Source organism: Sturnus vulgaris, chromosome 6 (genome assembly GCF_052056855.1).
Source record: "Sturnus vulgaris isolate bStuVul1 chromosome 6, bStuVul1.hap1, whole genome shotgun sequence".
Classification (NCBI taxonomy): Eukaryota; Metazoa; Chordata; class Aves; order Passeriformes; family Sturnidae; genus Sturnus; species Sturnus vulgaris.
In genome coordinates, this window is record NC_142248.1 from 38,167,177 (window position 1) to 38,193,737 (window position 26,561).

Consider the following 26,561-nt stretch of genomic DNA (forward strand, 5'->3'; position numbering starts at 1 on the left):
GCAAATTCACACAAGAAACTATGGTTTGCTGCCCTCTTTCTCTCTCCCTCTCTCAGGTTTACTTCCAGAATTAAAAATAACCTGTTGATGCCACCTCTGGGAATATAGGACTGAGAATGGTCCCCCTCCACAAACACATAATGGCCATTTTGTTTAGGAGTTCACAGAGCAATAACTTTTCTGCATCCTCACTCATCAAGAGTCATCAAACCCCTATTGGTAAGGGGTAATAAACTTAAGAGCTGCAGTAAAAGGCTAAACCTCTCAAGCACAATATCAGAGAAGACTATAACCAGTACCCATGCAACAAGATATTTACCAAAAATATCTCCCAGAAGATCCTGAGAAGGTGGCAGGGGGAACACAAAACAGTCCTTTTCCAGGCTCACCTGAGGGAAGAGGTTTTGTAATGACACAAATCTGGCAATCACAGTGTGCCTGTGAGAAAGATCCATCACAAACCACCTGATGACTTAATGTCACCAGCCCTTTCTACATCCTGTCTCTGACTAATTTCCAGTGCTTCACAGGCAGTTGAAAAAAACCTCACAAGCCAAATGTAGATGGGGCAGAGGACCAGAAGCAGGCCTGAAATGCAGGAATGATTACAGTACAATGTCAAAGGAGAGCAGCTCAGTCATCTTCAGATCCCCTTTGGACAAAACAAAGTATCATGCCCTGATTTAAAATCATGTAGGTGTTTGTTCCTGGAGTACTGTTTGTTTGCTCTTGGAATGGTTAGAAAGCTTTTCAGTCTAAGTATACTCATGACCAATTTATGACCATGCATCACTGTGTTAACATAACCCTTTAATTTCAATAATACTCTTTCCTTGATATTTACTGTGTGAATTGCACTATTTTGGCTTAATTTGGCTAGTTAGGGAAGCTAAGTTTGCTTGCTTGCAGCTCCCATTCAAGAATACAGATACTCAGCTCCCTTGCCACACCAGGATTCCTCTTCTGCACCTGTGCCAACCTGAGTCAATCTTTTCTGACCGTAAGTCACCAGCACTGGACGCAATTTTCCAAACAAGGTTCCTCAGCTGTACTGTGCAAACCCATATTAATACTTCCCTCTCTCTACTAAAAATACCATGCTTTGTGCATCATAGACTCAAGTGAATCTTTTCCACAGCCATTCTGCTGGCAGCTCACGGTCATTTTCTCATGGAGGAACTCACCCCCATAGTAAGGTCAGAGCAGTAGACCCAAGGCAACCAGCATCACCACCCTCCTTCCTTCACTATATTGTTTTAGGCACAGGGTATTGCTCCCAACATTTTTAACCTTGAACAAATCCTTGTTTTGGCAATTGTTATTTGCTGATTCTTCCAATATCTCTAAGTAAAAATCATCGTTGTGTTCATCCATCATGTCAGCCTCAGAAATTTTCCCCTTTTCTCTAAGTCTGCTGTTCTGCAATCCCAAGTCTTAGTCAAATATCTGCATTTGCTCCTCTTGCAGTTTAACTTCAGCTGGATTAGTTTGTGATCACTCAGTCAGTTCATGATCAGTTTCAACACTCTGGCCTTCTACAAGGTCCTTGCTGCTTATTAATACCAGTCCTAAAATAGCATCCTCTCTCATGGACTGTTTGCTTGAGAAATCGAGTTTCTATGACACTCCAGAACATTTAAGCCCTACCAGTTCCCAGTGGTACCTTCCAGTCTGAAGCTGAAAAATTAGTTTCCCATAACCACATGCCATTTGCTCTTCTATGTCTTCCAAATAGTTTTTGGAGATAAGCATCCCTGTCCAAGTTTGTAAGGGATTAGCACTCTTCTCTCAGTGGATTTCTTTTTTATTCTTTCTTGCCAGGTGGTTTTCCAGTGTAACACACTATTATTTTATTTCTTCAAACAATTTACTAAAATACAGAGCTACTCCATGGGTTCTTAACTATAATTTCTGCTGTTTTAAGTAGCTACCCCTCCAACGACTACATTCGAAATACTACTGCCAAGCAGAAGTGTTCAGCATTATCACAGCAGCCTTGAGACAACACTTTAAGCCCCAGAGAAAATATTGCTTGTAACGCAGAATCCCAAACCAATTAAAGACTGAACATTGGTGACATATCTTGCTGTAATAATTGTATTAGAAATCCCTAAAATTTTGGAGTCACAATATGGAAAAAGAAAAAAAAAACACCAAAGCAATTGAAATGCTAGGTATTTAATTAAATCATCACTTTATCCCTTTATCAACAGACATTTTTTTTAATGTGGAAAGGCTTCTGACATCTTTAAATGATATAAGAATTTGTTTTCTCTTTTTGGGGAAGAATACATTAGTACAGCTGCTAGAGCTACAGGCACTGGAATCCTATTATGTTTTCTCCATTTTTTCTTTTTTTTTCTTTTTAGGGCAAAACAAGAGGACACATATACAACAGCAAAAAGAGTGGCAAAGGAAGAAATTGCAGGTTTGTCTCTGGTAGAAACTTATTTGCAGCCCTGCTGCTGGAGAAATCCAGGCTTGGACAATCCTTTCTGCTGGTCCAGAGCTAAGCAATCTTGAACAAGTGATGAGAACATGTAAGACATCCGTCTGAGGCTGTCTTTCTGCTGGCAGGTTCACGGCATCCTTTCAAAAGCCGCAGTTGTCTTGACAGCTAAGCCAGCTTTTGACTGGGGACGGCAGGAAAGGCGGGAGAGAGGGAGAAAGAGAAAAAGCAGAGAAGTAGGATGAGGAGAAAAACAGCGCACAGGAGGGAATTAGCAGTGCGGCCAAGCTTCGTGATTTAGAGGCTGGTGAGGAGAGCGGCGGAGGTTTAGGAGATGTTCAGGTTTGCAGGGCAGCGTGGCGTGGGCGGTACGGAGAGCCGGGGGAGATGAAGAGCGAGGAGGGTCAGGATGGATTTCGGGACGCGTGGAGATGCTGCAAGCGGCAACTATGACGCAAAGCTTGTCCGTTCAGGATCACGCATCCAACTGTTCGTCCCTAGTGATCCCTCGATAAACAACGTCCAAAAAGGACGGTGACCTCATCCCACTGAAATTAGCCAAACACCACACATTTCTCCGTGTTCAGCTCTGCACATTCCTTAGAGCTGCGGCTCTGCCGGCTGCCAGCCCCATCGCTGCACCCAGGGCTCCGAAGGCCCCTGTGGGGTAATTCCTCCAGCCCGCCCTGGACCAAGGCTCCTGCCGAGCCCCCATCCCCAGCTCCGGCTGGGCATTCCCGGCTCCGGCTGAGCCCCCGCGCCGCTTCTGCGCCAGAGCCGCCTCTCCCCCTCCCTCTCTCTCCCTCCCCCTCTCTCTCTCCCCGCATCCCGGTGAGGCGACGGGGACACGACAAGCCACGACAGCCAGCGATGCCCCCTGTAAAAGCGAGACCGCCGGTACAGGCGGAACAAATGCCACCCCCGGTCGGTACACGCCGTGATGCTAGCGGAGCACGACGCAGGCATTTATTTCACCTGGCTGCCGGGAGCGACAGGTTCTATGGGCTGCCAACGCCGCCCCCCTTCCTCGGTGGCCTGCGGAGGGGAGGCGGGTGCCTCTCGCACCCCCGGGCAGGGAACACCGCCAGCCCCTGCCCAGCACCGGGACCCGGGGCTGGCACCTCCGGCCGGCAGCTGCCTGGGCGCCCCGACCGCCTGTCCCGGGGGCGAGCGGCTCCGGCTGGCTGCTCTTTCCTGATCACTTCCAGACCCTTCTCCCCCTCCCAACTGCTGCTTTCCCTCCCTCCCATTCTTCCCAGTGGCATTTTCTTTGTTTAATAAACGCTATTGTGATCGAGGCGCCTTTCTGAGCGGGGTTGCTGCACCTCTCTCGGGAGAGGCAGGGGAAGCGAGCGGCTCTCCGCCGCGCCGATCCCGCTCTCCCGAGCCCCGCGTCCCGGCGCCATCCCCGGTGCCCAGCAGCAGCGCCCGCCCTCCGGCCGAGCCCCCGCGGCTCCGCCGGCACCACCCGCGCCCGCAGCGGGACGCGCCGTCCCCGCAGCGCAGCCAGCGCCTCCTCCGCCAGGCGCGGGGCCCCTTCGCCCGAGTCGTGCCCGCGGGAAGGGGGTGACAGCAGCATCAGGTGCAGCCGGGGCCAGCGGCCAGGGCAAGCCCGGCCCCCGGCTGCCGCCTGCGCGCTGAGCGGCTGTGCCGGGCCCGCCCTCGGCGATTGGGAGGAGCCGGGAGAGCAGCGGGCTTCGCCGGGGATTTCCAGCCCGAGCGGGCGGGAGAGGAAGTGCGGGGCGGGGGGAGACGGCGCACAGCGGTCGGGACTTTCCGCCGGGCTGGCGGTCGCGTTCGCCCGGCTCCAGCTGCCGCCCGCCGCCCTGCTCCCCGCACACGCTCGCAGGTAGGGCGGCCGCGGGGCTCGGCTCGGCTCGGCCCGACCGGGCGGCAGAGGAGGAGGAGGGAGGGCGGGAGCTTCGCTGCCGCCGTGGCGGCGGCTCCCGCGCGGGGCTCCGGCACCGGCCGCGCTCGCCTGCCCGCGCTCGGGCGCTCCGGGCAGGGGGACGGGGCCGGGCGGGCGGCGGGAGCCGGGGGCGCTCCGGCGGGGCCACGGCGCTGACCGAGGCATCTGCTGCCAGGCAGGGGCCGAGCGCTGCACCCGCAGCCCGTGCCGGGACCTCGGCGGCCGCCGGTGCCCGGGGATAGATCAGCCTGCGGCGGGGCGGCGCGGACTCTCCTGCCCGGACGCACTCGCACTCCAGGGCTTTGCAGGTGCCCCTTTCTTTCTTGCTTACTTATTCCTGCCTCCCCCTTCCCTCCCCTGCTCCTCTCGCTCTCTGCCCCGCTCCCCGCGGTGTGTGTGCCTGTGCGGGGAGCGGAGGGAGGCGAGGCCGGAGCGGAGCCGGGAGCCGCGTTGGCGCTTGCGGCATTTGATGTGTCGTTTGAATGCAGAAGGCTCGCTCGCTCCTGGCTCCCTCCATATGCAGTGCTGGGGGCGGGCCGACGGCCTTTAAAGGGGCATTGCCGGCAGCGCCGCGCCTGGCGCGGAGCGCGGTCCCGGCTGCGCGTCCCCCCGGCTGCCGCTGCGGCGGAGCCCCCGCCGCTCCCCGGCCATGGGGCTGCGCCCGGACCCGCCGGAGCTGGAGCTGCCCCTCTTCGGCACGGCAGGAGTTGTATTTTCGCAAAGTCCGCCTGCCTGCACCGGCGCTGCGCTATCCCCGTCTGCCTGCCGTGAGCGGAAAGAAAAGTGTTTTGTTTTCACGCCATTCATTTCATGCGCTGATTCGCGACGCCGCGTTTTAGCGCGTTGAATGAATCGCCGTGTTGTAGGTTTGAAAAAATAATGAATGTTTAAAAGTTTATACTGAGTCATTCCTCTGCAGATTAACCTATGACTGACTCATAATCTGCGAACTGCAGTGGCTTGTAAAATAGGAAGGTAAGGCATTTACGTCTTGATTTATTTGTATATTTGAGTGCCCAAGATCTGAATTACTTGCAGAAAAACGGGAGAAATTATATTAATGTTGAGAGGCATAATCTCATGTTGTGCCGATCGGAGCTTGTGTGTGACGTGACAGACTGTATGTGCTCCTCTGCGTGGATCTTTACCACGCATTAGGGCATCTTTCATCTTAGGCTGTTTCTGTAGTAGTAAAATGTGGGAAGTTCCAATGATACAATTTGAAATATGCTGTCTTTTTGAGTCTGTGATTTCTCTAGCTTGTTGAGATCTGAGCCTTATGTACTGCATATTGTAATTTACGTATTTTCTGTTTCTTGAGTAGAATGGTGTGCTTTTCCTTGCAGATTTGTCCCATAGGATGCACGTAGCATTCCTGAGCGCTGATCCGAACTTGCATTCATAGACTGAAAAGGAGTTCAGTGCATGATGCAAAGGTCTACTAGCAGCGTCTATCTTAGCTAAATGAAATAGTATAATTTGAAGTCGTTAGTAAAAATTTGTGTTTAAAATGGCTGTTGACTTGCCTGGAAGCCTGGATTAAAAGGCTACACTGATGGTTGTTCAGAAGAGGAGAGACCATAGCATAATACTGCATGTTGTCCTTTTAAAGGAACCATTGGCTTATACCACATATGGATTAAGCTCTAAGTACTATTTGTGGTGATTAGGGAGAGGGTTTTTCATTTAAGGTGAGAAATACTTGAACATTTGGACGGAATCAGTTTTTTATGGCTGCACTGGGAAACCCCTTGTCATAGAGCTTGGTAACGGAAACGTTGATGTATCATGAGCTTGGGCACTGCAAGCAGGCGGCTCTAGGGGGTTATAAAAGTTGGGTTGTTCCAGCACAAGAATGGTGGGTGTTTTACTGAAATATGACTTGGTGAGGTGCTTCTAATAATAGCTGGACCTGGAATATAGAATTATAAAGTGCATTCAGTACCAAAGAAAATGAATTCTAATCAAAAGGGTATGCTAAATGACTCAGTCTTTAGGCTTTCCTGAAGTCTTCCTGCAACTAAGTTTGATGATACCAATTTTGAGAAGCCATTCTTGCATGGATTCAGAGCATTTGAGTATTGTGTAAGCATATTTACTGTTGATACCCTGGAAAACTCAGTAAGATGGCAGTAGTTAGCATCAGTGACCAAAGATTATTTATGAAGTCGTACCCAGTCCATGTTAATACAGTTTGTCTTTTAAATGATCTTGGGATCATGTTGTATTTTTAGATCTTTACAGTGTTCTTGTCCATAAGGAACACTTAAAGAGAGAAGAGGAATGGCTTTTTGGTACTGAAGTCCAGCTGTTTTATAGTAGATGTGGCAATGCTGAAAATACAAAAAGCCAAAACCCAGGATTTTTGATTGATGGGCAGCTGATCATAGTTCTTCTTCAGAAGAAAAGGCAGTTTAAAAATAGGAATGACTTAAATCTACTCCAATATCCTAAAATGGCCTTGTATGAATAGATATTGTAAAAATAAAACATTCTGATCTCTTATATCTTAGATGATATAGTTAATGGATTTCATTAATTGTTTTTCATTATGATAGTGTTTTTTAGTTGAAGGTGCTGCATCTTATGATGTGTGAAGATTGCTCATTACACGTTGGTTTCAGGTATCTGTACACTGGTGCACAGTTCCTTTAGAGAATTGCCAAGGCTTAAATTTTTGTTTGGTTTTTTTTTAAATTGTGGATACTTTCTTTATAGAGTGCTTGTACTTGAAACCTTTAATTTTTGGTGTCTTTTGGTTCCTGAACACCAGAAGTGGTGGGAGAAATTGGAGATTTCAAAATGAGATATGGAGAAAATAAGCCAAGGGAGGGAGAATTGTGTGGTTTTGTGCAGCAGAATAAAGGTGTGATTGTAGCACAAGAGGGAGTGCTGTAGTTGCTGTAGGTTTTATCTTAAACTTTTTAAGCTGTAGTGATGAAGTAGTGCTGTAGAAACTACAGTAGTACAGGGCTGGCAGAATATAATTGTTTTCCCAGCTCTGCGTGCTGGAAGCCCATGCCCTCATAAATGGATAGTTTAAAGTTAGTATATTTAGTTTTGACAAATCACAAACGTTTCATTTTTTTTTTCTTTTTTCTTATGGCAGGAGAAGGGACTAGAGAATTGGGAGAAAAAGGGAGTCAACTTACAATGAACTATCTTTAGGTGCCCACAATGTAGGAAGATGTGTTCTCTTTTCCTTTTTGTATTGGGAAGGAAGAGAAATGGAAATAAATGCAAAAAACCTCTTAGGATATCTAAGGGAAGTAAGGAAAGTATCCAGTGGAAACATCTTAGAACTTAATGAAAAAATGAAGCAAAAGGTATTGAGAATTCTATGTATGTGTGAGAGAGGGAGAGATATTTACATAGTCTTCAGGGGAGTGTTTGTTTTCTTCTTCTCAGAAGACATGTAGCTCATCTCTTCTGGAGCCCTGACAGAAAAATATCATAGCCACTGTGACTTCAATTGCTCCTGACTGTTGGCTTTGTAACTAGGTTAACAGGGCAAGTGTCTCTAAAATTATATACAACAACTGTAGGTCACTAATCCTCTCCACCCCCCAAAAAATGTTAAGCCTTTGATTTCCATGCTGTTGTTCTTCCCCGCTGCTTTACTCTGCATGTATAAAATGTGATTTTTAGTAGAATTTCAGGTTCTGCTGTTCATCTAGTCAAGGCAGCCTGGGAAGCAAAGTCTCAACATGTGTGTGTGTGCAGAAGTTCAATATTGTATGTGATGGATTCCATACTCTGCTCACTCCTTGTAACGAAACTTGAGGTGTTGTGTTCTTGGACATCAGGATTTGGATTTTTGCCATTTGCAGATGTTAGATCCTCAGTGGGCATAGCAGGAATGCCTTAAGTTGGAATATTTCATAGTTTTGGTATTATTTTATATAGTTTCATAAAATGTTGATTTGTAAAAGTTTTTCTCTGATGTATAGAGGAAACATTCTGTAGGTTATTTGCCATGGTAGTTGCTACTAATTCTGTAGTAATTTAAATGCTCTGAAGTGAATCTTTTCACTCACAAATAATAAATGCTTCTCAAAAATATTGAAAGAAGTCATGGATCTTCCATTTTACATGTGTTAGTGGTGACTGTATGGTAGCTCATAATTAGAAAAATTTGACATTTGGAGTAATACAAGATTTTCGCCTCATGTTTTGGTTTCTGCATTAATGTGAAAAACATGTTTTTGTAGATAAAGTAAGATAAAGGTACTGAAGACAAGCTTAAAGTGCCATGAATCTTTACAGCTTTCTTAGGGGTCTAGGAAAACAAGGAATTGGGATTTCGTCTGTCTTGAAAAGTGTGTTGCAGATGCTAATGTAAGATAAGAGCCTTCCTGGCTGCCACTTTGCTCCTGCAAGCTTTGGCATCTGTCAAGAGAAAAGAAAGAGATGCTCCACTGCAGGTGCCACTGTCAGCCCAGGAGACCTGGGGGCTGGGATTTGGTTTTTCTCATTCCTGTAGATGTGTGTACTGTAGGCTTTAGCTAGGGCCAAACCAACAGGGGCTGTGATTCTGCAGTACTGAGTGATGTGACATCATGTCCAAGTCCCAGGGGCAGAAGGGGGATTCCAATCCCAGTTTCCTATTTCCCTGGGGAGTATTCTCATCATCAAGCCTCAGGCCAGTTAAGAGTAGTGTCACTTCCTTCTCTTGAAGCTTTTTCCCATGCCAAGAAAAGTCAAAACTCAGTGTGCCTAAGAAACAGAGTGAGAGGAAGCATGATGTCTCAGTCAAGTGGTTAGGACTTTTTTTAGGATTGCCAGGATGAGTAAAGACTTAAAGTCTGCTGATGCTTCATCCACTGTTGATTTGTTTATTGTTTTCTCATGCATGTGAACTTGATGTTCTTCCTGAGGTTATCAGCCTTGTCAGGACGTTTCCTCAAGTGTGGAATATAAACTGCGAAAGAGAAGAGGTACTCACTGGGGTGTTGTGCAGGTTTAAGTGGTAGCTGACTGGGAGTTCAGAAAATAACTTCGCTGCAGCTAGTGGCTTGTTTTGTGTCTAGCTTCTTGCTCCGTATACAGACCGTTTTCCTGGTCTGTAATAACATGGGAATAGCGGTACTTTCCTATGATCTGAGGACACAAAAATGATGAGGTGCTGAGACCCAGCAGGGCAGTGCAAGCGTCATCTGTTGATAAAGGGAGTGAATTACAAGTGCTGTGTGGAGGCATGCACTGCTGCCTCCTCTGCAGAGCTCTGCTATCCTGCACCATCAGCGTTGTGGGACAGGAAACAGCACTGCCTTCTCTCTTCCATTGATGTTCTCAGCATGCAGTGCTCTGTGAAGCTGAGTGTACAGGACAGAATTTTTTCAGTGGTAGCTGTTTCCCTGCTTGTACTTGTTCCTGGCTTTCCCCTTTGAATGTTCTAGAAAAGTAACATTTTTTAGCTTATTTTTTGGGGCCAGCTTGCATGATACCTGTGGTACTTTTCCCAGCTCATAAACCTAATTTTAGCAACGTGAATGGATTTTGTTTTGTAAGCTCATCTCTGTACATGCGAGAGGGAGATAATTAGAACAATTATTAGATGTTTTTGTAATGAAGATCTTGTGTGCTGTACCAGATTGACTGTGCCCACTCTGTGTCTTTACACAGAGAGGAACCTTGTGAGAGTGGGTTGCTTTGTGTGTTGAGGCTTTTAAATTAATGACTCGCAGATGTAAGTCTGGATTTTTGCACAGGAAGTATAACTTCATAATTTTCATTTAACACGTTTTTGTTTTAATCTCCTTTAAGACATCCCAAGTGACTCCTCTTTGTGCGTTTTATGCTCTTCAGTTACCACTGGATTGCTCTTGTCTGTGCTGTGCTTCTCTTCCATCTTGTTTGTCCAAACAGTATAAATGCTCTTAATTTCTCCAGCTGGTTCTTTTGATTCTTAGAAGTGACTTATTTTGACCTGCTTCCAATCAGATTTCTTACAATTTTAGAGTTGCTAACGGATGACTTTTATTCCAAGGTGATTTCGTCCTTGCACTTGAGCAAAGTAACTGCATTCTCCACTTCCATTTACATAATTCTTTTTTTTTTTTTTTTTCTCTTGAAATACCTGTTTCCAGGACTGTACTTATTTTCACACTCTGGCAAGTAATTTCTGTCTGCAAAATCCACTTTTCTTTGACCTCTCTTAGCTACCTGCTTCTGTGATTCCCTTTCTGCCCCACCTCCCATTCCAGGTGAATTAACATGCTCTTCTCTTCCAGGTCACCAGAGACACACTGCAGTGTACCCTTCTGTTGTCTGAAGTACATGTCTCTGTGATTCTGCACTTGCTCTTATTCCATCCTTTGCACTGTCTTCTTTTCTGTTCAGCACAACATTCTTGAGAGGATGGGAATTTTTTTCTCATTATGTCTGTTGTGGTTGAACTAGATTAGGATACCAGTTCCATATTCAGTAGATGAAGGTAAAAGTGTGTGTGGTTGTGAAATGCCATGTTCTCAAAATGCTGCCATTTGGCAGTTTGAGTAGAAGGAGGTTGGATACCTAAATAAATGAAGACTGCTGAGTTGCATGTCTGCATCTCCAGCAGTTTTAGAACCCTTTGATGTAGGAGTATTTTCATTACATTCTCAAATTTAGTGTTTTGGTGGGGAGCAGGGAATAAAGGATTTGTGCTAACTTCATTTGAAATTAATGACATGCAGTATCCATTGAAGTCAGTACCCTGTTCTCTGTCAGGAGTTGAACCATGTTTCTATCTACAGAACCTGAGCATGCTGTAGTTCAGATTAGCAAATACATCTCACTACTTACCCATGGTGTCAATATGTGATGGAAATGCCAATGAATCCTACGTGTTGTTCAGCTAGTAAATACTGCTGTTGTGTTGCTCATACTGTTTGGCAGGTGGTTTTTGTAGCTGTGTGGTTTTGAGCATGGACAGAAGAATTCTCTTACAATCTCTAGGAAGCTATAACAAGTTTATTGTTATTTGCGTATTGAATTTCATCAGATATTTTTCACTAGCTGGCACCATAAATTTCCCCTATTCTTCTTCCCTTCTTGCAAATTCCTGAGAACTGCACTTTCACTTTGAAGAAGATTATTTAGACATGCAACTTTTCAGTATTTTAGCCAGTAAGATTTTGAGGGAATTTTGGGGGATTTACTCTTTTGGTAGTTTGTGCGGTTTAGTTGATGTTTGGGTTTTTTTTGTTGTTGCTGTGTTGGTTTTTTTTTATTGGTTTTGTGTGTGGTTTTGTTTGCTTTATAAAGACAGATTTAGGACAAGCAAATTAATATCTACCCACTGCATTCTGTATATTTTTGCAGAGGAGACTCTCAAAATAAAGGAGGAAGAAGCTTAGAATTATCCTGTTTGTGTAAATAAAGCTTTTAGTACATATAGCCCATGTATGGTGCTGTAATTTTGCAGAATTAATGACCACTTTTGGTGGTGTTTTTGTTTGGTTTTTTTCAATATGAACTCTCAATATATTAGTTGACTGTTTTGAGATGAGCTCGGGCAGACAGACTTTGAAAGCTCTCTGAGCCATACATAAAAAGGCAGTTACTCCAGAACAAGCGTCCATATGCTGAGTTAATGGGAAAAGTTCAAAGTAGTTGAACCCTTCCTTACTGTGTTGTGATTTATATAATGAACAGAGAGGACAAAAGTCAGTGAGGAAAAATGGCTTCTTATGTATCCAGTTAGACAGAAGTTCTGTCATGTCTGTTGGCAAGAGATAAATTATGGACATTTGCAACAGGCATCGTGCTGTACCCTTTATTGATGCTTGCAATGAATTGCTGCACATCTCCCATAGGGTGTTTTGTAGCAGAATTGCAGCCTGGAGATGTCTGGGAATGCACAACTTCATCTTAGGTTGGGTTTGTCAATGTTCTGTGTACAGGCAGTGACATCTCTGTTTTCCTTTCTGAGGGCAAGTTGAAACATGCCTAAGGTAGCGGCCACTGCTGCAGTTACTGTTTTGGGGTTTTTTTTTTTTAATAAATTTCTAACTAAAATCTTATCTCCTGGTTAAACAAATGTCTTGTGTTCTTAAGAAATTTCTGTATGAATGTAATGTGGGTGTCTGCAGAAAAAAGGACCATGATTGTCTATGGAGAAATGATTTGGCTTCTCTTGTAACTAATCAGATTTTATAGGGTAATAATTAGGCCATGTGCTAAAGTACCAGTTGTTAACACCTCCAAACTCAAATATTTGTCATGTTAAAGAAGGGGAAAAATTGGTGAGCTCTCCATTAGGTGGTGCTGCTGGGATTGAAATATTTATATACCTCATGGAAGCAGGCTTCTGCCTAGAACTATTTCCATGTCTGTATCTTTCTTTTTAAGGTCTTCTGTTTATTAAAAAAAAACTTGTCAAAGGCAGGAATATTTGCTAAGGCATGGGAGTTTTTTTTCAGTTTGGAGTGATTAGATAAAATACTAAAAAGACAGGCTGTCATCATGGGAAGGAGGTATGGAAGGAATCAATCATATGCTTTTTGTGTGGGTGATTTAGATTTTAGCAGCTGCCTCTGTTGTAGCTCTCATCTGTTCAAGTGTTGACTCTGTTATGTTCATACCCTCCTACCACGTAGATGGGGATACTGTAGCATTAAAGAAATGCAGTCTCAAGAAATATTTGATTTAAAAATCCCGAAATTAATTAGACTGACCATTACAGAAAAAATGCTCTTGTGAATCTGAGTTCCTATGATCTTTTTTACCCTGTCTACTAGCATTTCATTTTAAAGAGCTGCATTTTGACTTGAACACATCATGATGGTATTTCTTTGCTTAAGCCCTGACTGACTTTAGAAAAACCTGAGGGATCAGAGATGGTGCCTACACACAGAGGCACTGAGTGAATACCACCTTAAATGCTGTAACTTGTCCCCTGTGGTGTGAAGCTGATGCTCAAAAAGTATGAGATCTTCCATATGGCTAAACTTTTTATATGCCAGTTCTACACAGGACTTGGCATCTGGAATTGAACTAAACACCTGTGATCAGACCCTTGACTCTCTCTCTGCAGTAGTCAGAGCTGAGATACGAACTAAATTAAAAGTGAATTTGTTAAGTACTCCTTGCTGGTAAGATTGCTGCAAAGATAGCAGAGTGAGGTTCCTGAGGTCTTCGAGTTCTCCCACACCACAGGGCTGTAAGGAGACAAAACTCCCAAACTTCATTTTTAGAAATGGTTAGTCACATTGGGTTCTCTTTTCATTACAGGTAGAAGTATTTTTAGTGTGATTTACAGAATCAAGGTAACTATAACCAGCTAACAAAGTTTAGTAGTATTAAAAGGCACTGAGCAAGAAATGCAAGAGATGGATTCTCTTCGAAAGAAACTGAGACTAATCCTTTTTCCTTTCTTTTGAAGAAGACATAGCATAGCAAAAATCCACTTCTTAGAGTTAGAAAGTTTAAATAATTTCAGATCTAGCAGCTGGAAGCCTAGCTTGACAGTCTTGACCTGAGTTTAACAGCTATTGAAGTGATGTGAGAGAGCCAGTGGATGTCACATGCAATTTTCTATTTTCAAAAAGAGAAATAGAGAAATTTGCAAAATACCTTTGTTGGCTTTCTAACCTTGGCCAAGATTAAAATGTGTGATTGTCAGATGCTATTAGTTCCTCAAAATGTAACAGGTTCAAATAATAGGCAGGGGGATGATTCTTCTTGATCTTAATAATTTATTTTGGAATAACTCAGTGTGATAACTAGAAAAATGGACAAGTTGTTGTGTGACAGAATTTGGCCATTAGTGTTTTATCAGTTTTCTAATAATAACTTAGAGCTGGCTCATAATAACTCTTAAAGGGGCAATTAAAAGGTAGCAGCTATAATGTTGTCCATTCATACGATGACGTATCAAATGTGAGCTTGTCATTTCTTACAGGATTGGCTTGGTGAGTGAGGCCAAACCAAAGGTGGGAATGAATCAAAGAGGAAGAAAGTTGTGCTTGGTCACCTTGAATAAAAAAATCTTGATTCTGACATTGTCCAGGATAGTGTAAAGAGAGAAGGCTAATAGTATTCTGCACTGTCTCAGTAGAGGCATAAAAATTGACAAAACCTAGCCTTGCTTCTTCCTCCTACCTTGACTTTCAAGTGGTTAGGAGACTGTTTACAGGCTAAGATTTGGCAAAAAATTTGACAAAAATGTGCAGTAACAGGATTTGTCACTGCATTTTGCTGTGCTTAGACTCCAGGTTGAGGAATAACTTGCTCCTTCCTGCAGCCAAAATGGCATCCAACAGCATATCCCACTAGCATGTTGATCAGAGAGGATGGAGTCAGGACAGGGAAGAAGTGACAACATATTGTAGTGTATTGAGGTTTTGTCTTGTTTAGTTTTTTTAGGTGAAGAAAGTAGTGAGGGGAGGTCTAGGGAGTGATAAGAGCAGGGTTGTGAACAACCCACCAAAAATGAGTGGGATGGTGTATTTCTGCTTTAAAAAAAAAAAAGGTAGTAAATGAATGATCAAACATGAGATTTGGCACAAATGAAGGATTTTATTTGCACAGATATCTTTTGAGAAAGGAGTGCATGGCCCACATGCCTGTGCAGGAATTTATTGATGTACAGGAAAGCTCTTCATAATAAATATGGATGGCTGTCCTGAGTTATTAAATGAAATGCTAGAGCCTGGTGTTAAGACTAGATGCAATGTGTCAGGCTTGATGCTGTTACTGACACCAAAATGAAATCGTGTATCTCCATCACTCAGAGCTGCAGAGTACTGGAACTCACTTTGTACCTTTAATCTCACTGTTTGAACCACTGCTGAGCATGAGTTGTGTTATATGATGCTGTGAACAGTAAAAACCAAGCCATGATTTTGTCATGGTTTTAGGTTTGGGGAGTTTTTTGTTTTGCTTCCCCCTCCCCAACCCCATTCTGCAAGCATAGTAAATTTCAAGGAAGAAGTGGGAAAGCCAAATAAAGATGTACCAATATCTTAAATATTGTAATCGGTTACCAGGGCTCAAGCATCAGAGCCTATTGCCAAGTATTACATACATTAAGTAAAATAGAAACAAGAGCATTTAATGAATGTTTTAATGTTTGTGTATGGCCTTACTCCCTGTTAGAGCTCCCTGGGCCCATATGGATGGATTCCTTAAACTGATGTCTCTCCGTTCTTCTGGTCTCTACTCCTTTTCCTGTAAATAGAAATGCTTTTAAGAAAGCTTTAGCGTTTGGATACAAGTGACTTTTGAGGTGGTGTTTCCCTAGAGCCATCCTGATTATCCAGATGTTCACTGCAAGAGTGCAGAGGCTAGTGTATAATGGCTATAAATTAATACAGAAGAGTTCAGCTTCCATTGTTCTAACATAATATAGGGGATTTATCTGTTTTCAGTACCTAGGATAAGTGGTGCCTTGGGGTCATTCTTTCTGCAGATACCTACCTATGGTCAATCAGTCCTCTTTGACAGCATCACAGCTTTGCTATGACTGTGGCAGAACTAGCTAGACAATCCAAACTAACTTTGGAAAAGCAGGCAGTATGAGAATTGAAATCAAGCTGATGAATTTTCAGCATTATGTTAACTGGTAAAATTGATCTGCTGGTGATATGGAGTGAGGGAGAAATGCATGGGGGAAATAGATGTTGGAGTGTTTTACACATGTTAAATCAGTAACCACTGCCTGCAGTTTGCCCCGGTGTAATTGTTTCTGGTGGCTGTCTAAGCACAGAGGGCTCAGGGTTGTCTCTACTCAGACTTGTGGATAGTTGGGCTGTGAAGTCTGGGAAGCCAATCTGTCATACAGGTGATTTCGTGGGCAGAGCACTGTAGAAAGGCACAAGTCTCCATTACAGAAATAGCGATCTTTCAGGTGTGGAATGGTGTCCTGCCTGCTTTCATTGTCTCCTTTTTATCATTCACCAGAGGCCTAAATCGGGGGCTGGACTAAAGGCTGGAACACGGTTGTTGGTTGCTGCTGCAAGGATTTATTTTTCTAATTTATCCTTTATCTCTGGTTTAGGTTTTTTATTGATATTTTGTTTCTTGTGTGGTTATTTTGCTTTGTTTGGAGTTTTTTTCCTAATTTGCACCGAGTGTTGTGTTTTGGATTACTGTACTGAAATTCTTCCCTGTACCATGTGGAGACACAGCATTAGAACAGAATTACTGAAGCTTCTCTGCCATTATGTTCCTACCTAAATCGAGGCAATAGGTTTTATGGTGTTACCTTAGCTTATAAGAGTAGCTCCAAGGGTTCTGAGCTCTGTAGGGCCATCTTGCAAAGTAGCAGATTAAGCTTGCTCCAGCGTGATTTCCAGATGTTTAATATTGTAGGAAAAGCTGTGCTTGCTCTTGAGATTTGAGTGGAAGACCTAAGGCAGACTACAAAGCCAATATTTTTCTGGCTATAGTTTTTTTACTAAGGCAAATTGGGAGTGCAGCCTGCCGGTTCATGGAAGGTGAGGACTTATATCCATGTGTGGATAAAGATGCTGAACTCCATGGAAGTACAGCACTGTCAAGACTGACCAGAAGAGTCTAGCTACAGGTGAGGAGCAGTGTTCACCATCCCAGGAAACAGAGCTGTGCTGCTGTTTGCTTGCCATGTGAACTGGTGGACACATTGGTGTCCACACTGGTGGGAGCTGTGCTGAGGATCCCAGAGAATGCTTTGGTGATTATGACATGGAGATGTTGTTTTTTACTTGAGCAGTGCAGCTGCATTGCTGGTCCTGGTCTGTTTGTTCCAGGCATAGAATGGAATGATGAATGCACACCAGATGGATGAGTGCATTAGCAGATAACAAACATGCTTTTTGTTTTCTGTTCTGCATGTGCTTTTTTGTCTTTCTCTGTAATTACAGGTTGGTTCTGTTGTGCAGTGGAGGCAGCCCCAATCACTAGGTTTAATTTTAAAAGAAGCATATAGTTTATTGAGTCAGAAGACCTTTCTCATTCATTCTTCTGTTACCATCAGTGTGGCTTTTGCTGGCAGATACATAGGTAAATTGTCTATCAGAGGAAAAGTGAGATGGGATGTCTTATATACTATGGGGAGATGAGAATGTTTCAGTAGGACGGAATGCTTTAGAAAGGATTTGCATCACCAAAAGCAGATTAAAAAAAATAAGAACTACAGAAACAGTTGTTCAGATACTGCATTATGGAGTACCAGCACTAAGGGTTGGCTGAATATGAACTTAACTTTCTGAATTTGAGCTTCTAGTCATGTCTCCCCCTGAATGCTTTGTGGCCTGCTAGGAAAGTTGTTTTGCACTGTCATGGTAATACAATTATACTACTTCAGTACTAAAACAAACGTGGTCTCTGTGCTTTTGAAGTTTAACACATAGGCTTTAGTTTATGAGCAGCTTCATAATTGAGAGTCTCTTTTAGAGCTCTAATCCTGATGCTTGTGCATGTATGATCCATGACATTAATTCAAAATATTTATTCAATTTCCGACTTTCAAAAAGTTGTATGATGAAAACGCTTACCCTTAAGTATCATTCAAAATATTTTAAAAGCAGTAACTAAAATAATAAAATTAGCATTTTTAAATTGGTAATTTTTAGCAGATTAAGAGGAATAATATAATCTGTGTAGTGTTTTGAATTTACTCTTTGGTTTTTAAATATAATCCTTAAACCGTTACCAGCCCTCTGAAAACTAAGGAAGGATTCCTTCATTCAAGCTACTTTACTTTGAATAAACTGGATTTTATACTGTAGTGGTGTTGCAGCATATTTTCCTTGTTAAATGAAGGAAGGAACTCCTCTCAGTTCATTACTGACTAATGATTCTTGGCTCTCTTATTAGCTTTTAGAAGTGACAATGGAAGGACTAAGATGGTACCATGCTTTCTTGTATATACGTTCTGACTGGCTCACTAATTTTCTACAAAATAAAACTGGTTCCTTAAACTACTTCAGTTCTTAGTATTACAGCTCAGAAATGGCAACCATGTGCCAAAATAACCAGAATTTTATGCTGGCTAATATGTTTTAATACCATTTGATGGTAGTCTAAAAGCTGCCTCTGTTTCCAGTGTTCACATTTCCATCCTTTAGTATCAGAGTGTCTTTCCTGTGCTGAGAAGGTTGAGGAACAGTAGCCAGTAAAATTAGAGCTGTGTTGTGAAATGGAGCGTGCATCTCAGATAGTTTCTTTTCTTGGTTTTGGTTTAGGTTAACAGAAGTATCTTTACATCTGCAGTTTCTGGAAAGAAAGAACACTGTGAACCTCTGCCCAGTAAAAATTTTCCCATTATGTAAAACATTCTTGTAGATATTGACTCACTGATGGTAGTGGTGACTTCCTCCATGAAGTAAACAGACTTTTGCAATGAGTTTTCTAGTGAACTACTAAGTTTCAGTGCAGCTTCTTGATTTGCTGTAGTTTGTTACAGTTTAGTGCTATAGTTTAGCTACTATTTTTCTTCTTTGCCTTCAGGCTTGTGAGAATTGTTTCTGTATATTGATAGGAGATGCTTGAAACCGACTTGACTTGTTTGTTTCCCAGCAGGAAAGCCTAAGTGCTTAGGCTTAACTGAATCAAGACCAGCTCTCAGCAGTGGGAAACAATATATTAATCTATCGGAAGCACAGACTGCAGTCTTGTGTGTCACTGGGGTTTGTGTTGTGAATTTTTTTCATGTAAACAGGTAGGTAGGAACAAATCTTCTGCTGTGTATGTTTTTAATATGTATGTTGAGAAACCTCATGACAGTTTTTTGAGTTGGGTTTTTTGGTGGGATTTTTTTGTTTGTTTTTTTTTTAAGTATTAGAATCATTGCATGACGCTGTAAAGTACCTTGTTCTCCTTTGCGTTTTCACATTTTTAAGTTGATGATATTAATTTAACAAATCGTCTTCAGTGCCTGGGCTTGGTTTAGTTATGAATGAAGGTGATACCTCAAAAGTCAAAAGAAGTTTCATTCTCATTTCTGTAAATAAACCCTCTTGTAGCATTGTTCTATCTCATTGTGTGTGTTTCACACAATCAGAATGGACTGTTTGGCAATGTTTAACCCGATGGACTTAAGTTGCATGATAGTATATGGAGGCTTGGTTTTTTTATTTAATCAGTTGTATTTGCAAGGAAGGTAAGCAAATTATTATCTCTATTTCACAAAAGTAATCTTCCCCTCAGATGTTTGATTTCAAATAGATTAAAAATATGATTAAAACCAGCTTCCTCAGTCAGCCACAGCCTAATTTGGAAAACTGAATTTAACCTTCATTGCAAGAGGAGAAAATATCCTGAATCCTTTAGAACAATACCTTAAATATGTTTGGGGTTGTGCTTTCCTTCCTTGTTCCACTCTACCTTTTCTGGAGTTTAAAAAGAAATTATACTTCTGAAAAAAAAGCTAGTCCTGTTTGCCTTCAGTTTAAGCTTTAAATTAGGAATGGATAAAAGAAGTGAAACGTGCTCCTTTCAACTTCTTGACATGAACATAGGAACTTCCTCAGTCCTTCAGGTGAGTGATGGGGGGTGTGTCTTCGTAGAGGAGCAGCAGGTGATGCTCTGGGACTACTCGGAACAGGTGCAGCTTTATAAAGCTCGAAGGTAGAGAGACTCTTTTAAAGATCTCTGTGGAAGGGATAAAAATTAAGCTTTTTGCTACAGTATTACTGGACCGTATGTTAAGCACTAAGTGACTAAGAACTTCTTGTTGGTAATAAATTATGTGAATTAATGATGGTATTTGTATACGGAAGTTCACGGTCTTGTCACAATAAGTTCTTTTTCTAGGTTCATGTAACAGTTTAAGTCCATTTTAGGTTATGATGTGGAAGTAGCATCTGAAGGGTTCAGGAAAAGGAAGTAGTCTGCTGGAATAACTGGACACTCTTTTGGCCTTTTCTCTTTCTCTTTTACTCTCCCACACAGTAGCATGAACAATTTATGAAGCAGACTTGTTATCTTTCTGTAAGATTTTTTTTTTCCTTTGGCCATGTCTTCTAAGTTAGTGCTAGGTGTTTGATTTTCCTAGGAAATGTTGTGTGCCTCTGTGCTGGTATGTGAATGCCTGCCAGGAAGCAGCTAGGCTACACGTGGCTGCCTTGAAGTAATTTTCACTGTCCTGAAGCAAAACAGGTTAAGAAGTGTTAAGGTAATAGTTTTAGACTAACTGCAGAAACAAACAAAAAACCAACCAAACAAACAAAAAAAAAATTAAAGATCTTATTTTATCATTTATGTTCAGTTTTTAGGAGAAAGGGATATTTTTGGTCCTTCTTCTCCCCAGCTTTACCAAGACATAATTGTTTTCGTGTTCCTTATTTCTAGTTATTTTTCCACTTTTGACAGTTCCCAGCTTAAGACTGGCGTCCTATTATACAAGGTAATACATATGAAGAGATGGGAACTTGGTAGGTGCCCAGGTAAGATCAGAGAGGGGGGATCTGTTCCTCAACAAAGGAGAATAGAAATATGCAGAAGTGCTTTAAGTCATAGAAAGGTCTCTGATAGCTGTTCTGATTTAATTCTTCTGTTTCAAAGCCAACAGGCTTCTCTTTCCCCTTTACAAATTTGTCATTCTGTTTTTAAAATGTTGTATGTCATGTGGTCTGCAAACCAAGGAAGGGACTTGAAGCTGAAGATGACCTTCAGTGGTGAAGCATTTTTCAATAGATAAAAATTTAAAATAAAACTAACTCAAACTTTGTTTGGGAGCCTAAACTGGGTATGTATTGTCCACTGCAGGAATGTCCATGTTAGTTAAGCCATGTTAGAAGAAAAATTGTAAAATCACTGTTTCAGTGCATGGGAACTCGGGAGCCCCTGCAAAGAGTAAGCAGAGGACTTGTGCACAGCTTTGAGAAATGAATCTTCCTCCCATCTCTTGTTGGGGGAGTGGGTAGTAGTTGTGTTCATTGTATCTGGGTCTGTACCTGTGTTGCCCATTATACTGGCCTTTTCAGGGAAAGGAAAACCTTGAAAATGCCCCTAAAACCAGCCAGCCTTTGCACTGCTTTGAGCCAAACCCCCAAAGGACGCAGCCACCACTTACCTCTCCCATTTCCTTTCTGCTCGTCCCGTATGACACGCTCTGGTTGCTGGCTACTGCCACTCCCCTGGGGGCTGCACAGAAGGTGGGGAGGTGCCAGAGGGCTCTTCAGGAGCTTTCTGAGCTTTCCATGTCATTGCCAGCCTGTGCTCAGTGTTCCTCAGTGAGGCTGAGGCAGAGGAGATGGGCAGGATGCTCCCCCAAGGAGGACCTGGATCTCCAGGAATAATAGGCTGCTGATGGTAGGCAGCTGCGATCAGCTAAAAGATCTGGCCTTGAGCCTGGCTCTGCAGGATGCAGAAGGAAGGAGGGTGGAAAGCAGTGATGAGCTTATTGTTTGAGATGAGCCAACAACTGGCTGATTGACACTGAGAGCTCACTGCTGCTCCCTTTGCTCTGCAGCTGTGGAGAGTGGAGGGGCAGGGAGGTAACTCTGTGGTTATTATATATTGTGGACTTCTGGTGTCCAGAGAGGCAGTGGGCATAGATTAAGAAAAAAAAAGGATAAAATTCCATCAGAATACAAGACTAGGGGTGTGCTCAAACACTGCAACAGGCTGCCCAGTGTGGTGGTAGAGTCACTCTCTGCAAATATTCCAAACCTGGTGGGTGTCTGTGCTGGGCAGCTCTGACCTGCCTGGGCTGGGGGGCTGGCCTGGATGGTTTCCAGATGTCCCTTCCAACCCCACGGCTTCTGTGAAAGCTTCTTTAATATTTGAATGTATTCTTTTGCTGCTGTTGTGGAACACTTGGGGAATAATTACAAATGCCCCTGCTGGGCACTTGTCTCACAAATACTGCTGTTGTATAATCACGGCAGTTTTAATTGTATAGGGAAAGCATCCAAATGCTAAGTAGTTAATAGACTAAACTCCCCAATTTAAGCAACAAAAGCAGAAAAAATCCACCAGTATCTCCTCCTTCCTTGAACTGAGAAAACACCAGAACACCCTAAACCTTAAAAGACATTTTGATTTTAATCCCTTAAAATATGGTCATGAGAATTAAAGGTAGCTTTATTATATCAAAATTGTTTATTATTTCTCCCTTATTCTCTCTAGTTTTGCCACAAAGTACAATCCTCAAATTATCCAGTGAAAAATGAAATAGAAAGTAGGCAGGAAGACAAGCAGGAACAGCAGAGAAAATGTTGAGAGATTCCACCAAACTCTGCAGTTGATGCCTTTCAGCCCCCGACTAGGAAGTCATGAGATGATGTGACAGAACTTTCCTGTAGCTGTGTTTCTTTGCTGGGCTCTTTCAGCCCTCCCCTGGTTGCATTTTGCACAGCCTTCAGAAAGACTGCAGTGCAGTAGCTGGCAAGGAGGGAATTACTAGGAGGGAAAATCAAGCTGTGGTGGCTCCTCTTGCAGTGAGGTGTTGCTGAGATCTGCATTTTGGAGGAGGTAAGGAACGGCTGCTTTTGGGTTTTCAATTCGGAAGTCTGGAAGCTTGAAAAAAAAAAAAAAGGATGTGAATAAGTTTTCATTAAATGTCCCTAGAGTGTGCATGGCATGCTGGACGGCCACTAAGCTTATTGATGCAGTGGTTTGGGTTTTCTTCTTGACACAAAACACCTGCAGTTTCTGCCTAATACTTTGTTTTTAATCCTCTGTGCTCAGACAGTGGAGAATAAGGTAAGGTACTTTTTGTTGACTAACATATAAAGGATAATGGAAGTAATTTCTGTATGTTGTAGCATGCAACGATAACTGTGCTTGTTGGAAAGTAAAAGTTTTGATTGCCTTTTTTATTGCTTGTAATTCATTTAAATTCTTTGTAATAATTTCCCTGAATTATCTAGTGTATTCAAGTTGAGAAACAGTTCTGTGTACTTCATTAGTATGAAAAGATTTTTTTGTAGTCAGTTTTCACTTTGGTTTTCCAATATAATATGAAATTATTTCCAAGATCAATTATTTTCAATTGTTCTGAGAATGTTCCTCTTTTTATGTTAATCTTAGGAGCTAAATCCCCAATCCTTTCAATGTCTTACCAATATCTTTGGATTTTTATATTTTTTATGCCAGATTTTTAAGGGCGTAGCACTGTCATAATGCTGCTGATCAGCTGTGGAGTGCACTTGTTTAGTAAGAATGAAACTTTGGAGCCACCTTAATTCTCTGTGGTTTGGAAGGGGTTGGTTGGTATCTTGGGAGGGAAAGGAGAGGCTGAAAGTGCAAAACTCCCTGCACTAAATTTGGATTTATACCGAAGAATATGAAGGAGCATATTCTGGGCCATATAATGGCCCAGGGCCATTGATATAATTGATGTCTAAAGTCAGAATGGGAGCTAAGAGTTTTAGAGCTTTGGTTTTTTTGCTGAGTTAATATGTAAATGTTTAGTACAGAAATTTGTACTATAATGACATCTGTAGGTATAATGGGCTGACTTGTAATTTATATACTGTTCGGCGGGGAAAGTGTACAGTTGCAGATCTCCTTTTTGTTTGAGTAAGCATTTATTCATGGAGTTTTCTATAAATCTCAGTGCTGGGCTATTTTTCCAGGTAGTGTGTTCCTAGAATGAGCCAGATTGGGCTTTCACTGGTCTCTGTGTGTGTTTTGTCAGAATCTGTAACCGCGCATTAGCATTTACTAGCATTGCTGCTACTTTGTTAGCAGCAGTAGCCTTTCCTTTCGGCTTCCTGAGGACCAGAGGTGAATTGTAGCACATGACTAAGATCAAAAAAATCAGAAAGCCACACCAACCCCCCTGTTTCATAGCTGTGGAAGTTTGTGGCATTCCTCCTGGCTGGTTAAATGCTGTTTTGGTCTGCTGTTACAAAGTCCTGCAGCTGAGCTGTGGCAGCGCCAGCCCAGCACAGGTAGGGTCAGGTGAGCATTTCTGTGACTCTGTGACCTTTTGTAGCCAGCTGTGAGGAGCTGCTGAGGCTGATCCGTGTCTGCAGCATCGTGTGCAGGATGAGGGCGTGGAGCACTCTGCCCAGCTGGGCTCTGCTCAGCACCAGCCAGCACCATCCCTGCCCTGGCACCGCGGAATAGCCGCCCGGCTTGGCCACTGCGCTGCTGCACTCCGGGCTAGGTGGGTGCAAAGGTCCCTGGCAGGGCTTGGGCAGCTGGAATTCCTGTGCTGGCTGCTTTGGCTCTGTGCTGTACGTGGCCAGGTGAGGTTACTGCTGTGCACTCACAGAAAGTTGGCTTTGTTGTGTAAAGAAAAGAGAGGCTGCGGGGAGTTCAGGCTTTGTGCAGTGGTGACCTGGCCATTGTGGTAGCATTTGTGGAACTTTACTGACACATTGAAGAATGCACGTAGAGATTGATGAAGATTTGTATTAATTATGCTTTTCTTCTTTTTCTCTGTGCTTGTAAAAATTCCAGGATCAAACAAACTTCCCCAAACTAAGTTGCTTACTTCTAGTGACCTTTTGGAATATTGTTGTGGGGTGTTTTTTTTAAGAAACGCTCTGCAGAACACTTAATTCCTTTCCTAGAATTGAGCTGGTGTTTTCTGATGGAATTTATTAGACTTTCCGAGAAAATGGCACTGCTTTGAAGACTTTGTACAGTCTGTAATGACTGACAGTGTGGAGAAGTTTTTGTGTGTATGTGAAAGCAGGAAATATTAGCTGTGATTTTAACTGTGCGTGTCCTCCTTTCATGCTGTTTTATCGAGAGTCCTTTGTGAGCAATAATGGAAGAGAAAATAGTTTAAAAAATCATGTTGATATGTTTTGTGTAGTGTTCTTTGTTATTTATCTTATATTTAGGTTATTTTAAAAATTCATCATTAAGAGTTAGTTTGATGGTCTAACGAAACTAATAAAGTAACTTAGATTCTGAGAAGCCTGTTACAGGGTTTTTGAATGAAGGTAATGTAACTCAAACTTTTTCTTTCTTCAGGGCAAAGAAAGAAACCAGGCAGACTGTAGCAAAGCTCTCTTTATTGGCAAGAGTAAAGAGAACCCTATCAGAGCACTGAGAAAGCCTGTTCTTCTTTCTTCTCAAGCTGCGGATCAAATGAGATTCAAATAAAACGAAGCAAATGTAAGCAATCAGAGAGTCTTCCAAATTTGGGGGGGGGCGGGATGTGGGAAGAAGAGAAGTATCCAGATTTGATCAAGAAAGCTGTTGCATAGACTTTGGAAATCAAGAGCTTTTATTTAAGCTAACAACTCAGTTTTTAATATTATAGTCTCATCAGTTGTCTGTGAAGGAGAATTGTTATGTGAGAAGAAACATATAATTTCCAGACTGATACAGGGTTTACCTGTTAGCAGGTAAATTAGTGAAGAGTTTAGAAAAAGCAGTAAAGAACCAAGGCTGGGCAAGAACTGTAAAGGATTCCAACCTTTATGCTGTTCTGGCATCTGTGATACTGAACAGGTGTTTAAATGGGAAAGGGCCCTGTAACTTGTTCTTAAGGTGAGCCTTTTCTAAAGGTTGGATCCTAAGAAAATACATACATTTAATGGAATTCTGTTACTGTGAGTTTGGAAACTCACCTTTAAACTTCTAATGCTTGTAACTTGTGTGTTACCTGAAACTGTATTCGCATGTATGGAGTGTTCCTTGGTGGCACTGCCACTGCTTTCTGTGGCTCTGATATGGTAAAATCCTTCCTTTTGTTTTTAATGTAAGGTTTTTTTGGCTACTAGGAGAATTCTCACATTTGTCAAACATGAAAAATTGATTGGATAAACTCTGAAGGAGATTTATTTGGAATTAGAGTTTGAATCACTTTCTCTCAAAGGCTTCTTTTGCCTTGTGCTTGAGTACTGGGCTATACTCAATCCAAACTTCATAAGCTTGCTGCTACATTTATCAAAGATACTGTGATTTTTTTATTTTTTTTTCTCCTAAAGCATTCATATTTGGGTAGAAGAGAACATTTTACCTAAGCAGTCTTACTGCTGCTGTGAAGTAGGTGCTTGGAAGTCTGTTTTGCTTTGGTTTTAATTCTAGTCATGCACATAATATTTCTTCCTCTATGTCAAAAATGTAATACAGGCTTTTGTGAGCATTTATTTTGATCACCTTGGTCTGAATTTTCATGTGCAATCCTTTCACCAGTTCAGCATTGCACACTGCTGGTATGATGAAAAACAGATTTTTACAACATATTCTCCTGGCATCTGTGTTGTTGATTTTTGTGTTGTGCATCAAAGTAAAACTTGAATGCGGTAGTGGAGGGCTTGATTGAAATTACTCTCAAAACTGAGCAGATGAGAGAAAAAAGGGGTCTATATAAAGGAAAATATA

General features: G+C 42.4%; 1 protein-coding gene and 1 long non-coding RNA gene across 10 annotated transcripts in view; one reads left to right on the forward strand and one right to left on the reverse strand.

The window, feature by feature from the left end:
- Nucleotides 1-2,162: 2,162 nt before the first annotated feature.
- On the reverse strand, nucleotides 2,163-3,508 carry LOC148223436 (uncharacterized). Its single transcript, XR_015804255.1, has 2 exons — nucleotides 3,425-3,508; nucleotides 2,163-2,633 (listed from the first exon to the last, which is right to left on the reverse strand). It is a non-coding gene; the product is annotated as an uncharacterized LOC148223436 (long non-coding RNA).
- Nucleotides 3,509-4,601: 1,093 nt separating this feature from the next.
- TRAF3 (TNF receptor associated factor 3) overlaps nucleotides 4,602-26,561 on the forward strand; it is a 69,189-nt gene continuing 47,229 nt past the window's right edge. For 2 of the 9 annotated variants that reach the window (XM_088166272.1, XM_088166276.1), the window contains exons 1-3: nucleotides 4,602-4,666; nucleotides 5,278-5,333; nucleotides 25,203-25,346. The gene's annotated coding sequence lies outside the window, so the exon portion shown is untranslated. Of the gene's footprint in view, nucleotides 4,667-5,128; nucleotides 5,334-19,016; nucleotides 24,385-25,202; nucleotides 25,347-26,561 lie in introns of those variants that run through there. The other 7 variants (XM_088166274.1, XM_088166275.1, XM_088166277.1 and 4 more) reach the window with 6 other exon arrangements.